Source organism: Pinus tabuliformis, chromosome 8 (genome assembly GCF_031772625.1).
Source record: "Pinus tabuliformis cultivar Carrire ecotype Pingquan chromosome 8, CPIR1, whole genome shotgun sequence".
Lineage (NCBI taxonomy): Eukaryota > Viridiplantae > Streptophyta > Pinopsida > Pinales > Pinaceae > Pinus > Pinus tabuliformis.
The window spans coordinates 685,748,698-685,753,289 of NC_142294.1; the positions used below are offsets into that span (position 1 = coordinate 685,748,698).

Here is a 4,592-nt window from a genome sequence, read left to right on the forward strand (position 1 = left end):
AAGCCTTCAACACCACTCCTGCTCATAGACCAGGCCCTCGAATCATCAATTCATTCAAACCCAATCCAGGAAAACCCTTCATACCTTACAGAACACAAACCTGTGTAGCCATAGGGAAAGACAATATAAATTCCCAAGATTTATGGACAGAACAGCCCAGATACAATATGGGCAGCTGGCAATAAGTCCTCGGATTCTAGAAAAACCTCGCCTATTGACCATTCATCAAGTAAATCAAAGAAAACTCACGGGCAGTCGTTAAGTAAATCGAAGGAAACTAATGGATAGTCGGCAGATACCTTGTTAGGATTAAAGAAGGATAATAAGAGTACAATGCGCTGTTGTCCAATTTTGAGCATGTGAAAATTGGAGGTTGGGCGGGCTGCTAAATCCATCCATGGCTAACTTTGAGGTTCTCTGTGGATGTGGAAGAGCTTCAGGGAAAAGGTTCCACGGTCAAAGTCTCTGTGAATGGATTCCCCGTCGCAGGCGCTCCTGTTTACAAAAACACAGACGTTTATGGGGAAAGGTACTCTTACTTGATGCACATGGTGGATCTGTAAATTTAGATGCCAATTCGTCAAACGAGCAGGGGCCTTCTAGAAACCCTGAAAGTCAAAATGTGGGAAACCGTCTCAACCCCAAAGGCATGGCCCAGAGGCGGATGGAAGAAATGAAATACAAGAACTTTGAACTTAAATTCATGGTGGAAAAGGGCTTCTCGGACACTAGAGCTAACAAGCGCGGCAGTGTTCGTAGAAGATCCACTTCTAAGGGCCCTGTTCGCCCGATAAATAAAAGGATGAACAGAATCATGATCATTGATTGCAAAGATGGAGACTCCACAACAAGTCAATTGCAATCTTTAAGTGTATGAGGGATTGAGAGGATTCATCCGCCACACATGCCAATGGGTCTGTTAATCGATGTTGACGATGTATGGGAAGAAACTTGTAAACACTGGTCTTCTAAGAATCGGGCAGAGAAGAAAGGAGTGCGACTAGTTCGTAGAAATCAAGTTTTGAAGCTAGATGAGGACCTCGATACCAATATCATTGACAAATATATGGAGCAATTGTACTTCAAACTCTACAACGCATAGTTCTTCAAGGAACAAATTCATAATTTTTATTTGAACCTGGCTATCATATTTGCATTTTCAAGGAAAAATAAATAGTGAGCTGGTAAATCTGGTTATTTAGAACATGGAACTTGAAAAACTGTGAGGGATTTTCATTGTCATCATTAATCCATGCGCCAATTTAGTAGTCTGTGAGACGCAATAAATCAAAAACAGAAAGAAAAGTCCAAAACAAAAACTTCTGAAAGTGTCTTGCCAATAAAACCCTTGTCTTTTTATGCAGCAAGTATGCACTGAATAAAAAAAATTTACGTATATAGCGAGGGTTTGTAGAACAAACAAAAAAAACATGCGGCCTCCCAGAAGTCAAGTTAAAAATCCCAAAAAAAAAAAAAAAAAAAATCTAAGATGCCCATAGGCCCTAAGGGTTGAACTTGCTCTGATACCATATGTAACAGCCCAAAATAAACATGTAATTAATCAACTAATTAACATCAAGTTCAAACTATGAGTAGCACTTACCTATGGTTGAAGTCTGCTTACTGCAACAAGGTTTTGGGGACGACTATCCACCCAACCGTAGGCTCAATTGCGCAAGGACTTGCTACAACTGGCCACCCCCGAGCCCTCAATCAATGTACTACTACCAGTGACTCCTCTGTCTTAGAACACCATTCTCCCAAGAGAATGAATGATAGAATCTTGGAATGATGGAATACCTCTCATCTTCCTCACCATCTATTAAATAGAGCAAACATTGGAAGGGGAACCACATGCACACACTCCATGTGTCTACATGCAACTTTATTGCTTTCTTGTTTTATTTCTTTTGTTTTTACTTTTTGATAGCTTTACTGATTTTCACTGCTTTCTTGTTTTATTTCTTTTTATATTTATTTAGCTTTAGTTTTGTTATTTATTAATTTATCATTATTTATTATTATTTATTATTTATTTACTATTACTATTTTTTGTTTATTGTTTATTATTTATTTTCTTGTATTTTAATATTATATTATATTATTTATTATTTATTATTAAGGGACATTACAGTTACTTACTTCTTAGTAACTCAGTTGCAGTGCAGCAGTGGGCAGCATGATGAGAGGAGTTGCAGTGCAGATGCAATGTTGGGAGAAAGGAACAGTAGCAGCATGAATGCAAAGGAAGTTGCAGTATGGATGCAGCAGTGGCAGTAGCAGGGCCATGGGTAGCAATACAGGATGCAACAGTGTAGAGGATGTTGGGCCTAGCATCAGCACAGGGACTGATGCCAGATGATAAGGATGATACTCAGTGAGGAGTATTGCTAGAGTATAGTCCTCGCTAAGAGAGAGTGTTGATTTTGGGTAGCATTGGATGTTCTCTAGCCACGAAATTTGGTGGAGAGGTTGGGGCACATAAGATCTCCAATACCCAGAAAGGGTTTGGACAGATTCTAAACAATTTGAGAAATATTAAAATAATTAATATTTTTAATGGAATCCCTAAGTCTAAACTTAACGAAATTAAAATATTAATGTGGATTAATATAAAACTATGTTAGAATGGTCCAAAATACATGGATCAAGCCAAATCTAATCTTAGCCATTGATTAGGGAATTAATCTTGGTCGCTGATATGTCAACGAGAAAAGTATAAGAGGAGACTTGAGGGTCACTTGGAGAGCACAACAAATGATCAGTCATTCTATTCTCTAGAGCGGGGTTTGCTAGAAGAGATAGAATTAGTGATCAGAGTTGCACCTGAGGGGTGGTGAGTACAGAGAGACAGAGAGGTAGAGATAGTACCGGGAGATCAGCGCAGGAGCCACAGAGAGTGACGCAATAGCAGCCAAGGCTCACGCAGGGCCACACAGAGGCAGCCAGGAGTTACGCAATGCTTCAGAGAGGTCAGCGTAGCTGACGCATAAGGCCAAAAGGTTGACACAGGGCCTCCTGAGGCTAATGCAGGCCTATTCAGGGTGACGCAGGGCCAACACTGGGCAGATAGAGGTTGACGCAGTCCAGAGAGGCTGACACTGGGATTTCTGGGGCAGATTGGAGGTGAGGAGCTACCGGAGAGTTTATACAGGGTTTCAGTCGGGACATCTGTCTCAGACTAAGAGGTATTACTGCCAAGGGAATTCTCTGTTGGGTAAGATGGATTTGGCACCCAGATTGTACTCTAAAATTGCTTAATAAGAAAACCCTCAGATAGTTGCACCGGTTTTCTCGCATTGGTTTTTTCAGGGACATTGGTCCAAAAATAATGGTGTCATTTTGTGTGCTTTTTTTTGTTTCCTTCAATTGATGATCTGTAATATGTTGAGCATGCACTAGTGTTTATTTTCAGTGTTTACATTGTAAATAATTTGTTAAGTAACAAAACAATTAGGTAGGAATAAATCAGTAAAGTGCATGGAGGGTTTCTAACTAGTAGACTTAGAAACTTCAACATTCCCTCTATTGCCTTCCTGTGTTGCTCCAATGAGACAAACTTAGGCCATGAAGTGTTGTCCTCTATCACTGCAAGATGTCCTTCTCTTCAGCGAACTTGGGCTAGACAAACTGCTCCACTTGACCTCTTTCTTTCGTCCTTCAAAGATTAGTGCCTGAAGCTTTCTTCAAATCTACCCCTCCTAGTAGACCAATAGTCCTTCAAGGTCTGCACTTAGGGCTCCCAAGATCACCTACTTGCTTCCCTCCTAACATCGTCAAGATGACCCTCACAAATTGTCCAAACTTGGACCTTCTATCCACTAGCAACACATCAACAAAAAGAGATAAGCATACCTTGTTTTCTACTCCTTTTGTCCTTGGCTCCTGTGCACTTTCACTGAGTTTTGTCATCCATGGTTAGGGCACACCTCAACCTTAATACTTTGTTGCAAACCCTGTGTTTTACCCTCCAAAACAAGCCTTACTTGCTTATTGCTTCTTCATGTGCCTATGGCCTAGGTTAGGCCTCTCGGCCTCCTCCAAAATAAGATTCGACCTCTGTAATTTACACGGTAGGTGTGCGGCTTGAATCATAGATAAAACGCACCTCAGATATGCACCAAAACTAACATACTTCACCTCCAAATCCTCAGCCTAGACTCCAAAGAAACTCGCAACAAAAACTAGTCCCAAGAAGATGTTGGAAATTGGATAAACCAACGCTCCCCATGTGTTTCGCGACATGGAATAACTGCCTCTCGTGGATCCTTATCTCTGTCAATGCGATCGTTGACTAACACCTATAGGTTTTGGTCTAACGGCAATCGTGTTTCCCAAAAAGTGGTATCATAGAGTAGTTCACGAGTTTGATACACACCCGGCTCGCGTTAGGGGGGATTGTTAGACATTGGATAAACCAACGATCCCTGTGTGTTTTGCGACATGGAGTAACCGTCTCTTGTGGATCCTTATCTTTGGTGATGCAATCGTTGACTAAAACCTGTGAGTTTCGGTCTAACAGAAATCGTGATTCCCAACTGAAGATAGAAAACTCATCCTCCTTGAGTTCGGCTAGGGTTGCGTAATATTTG

At 41.0% G+C, this 4,592-nt stretch overlaps 1 pseudogene; it reads left to right on the top strand.

Moving 5' to 3' along the window:
• Positions 1–397: 397 nt before the first annotated feature.
• Positions 398–1,102, top strand: LOC149237440 (uncharacterized; annotated as a pseudogene).
• Positions 1,103–4,592: the final 3,490 nt, after the last annotated feature.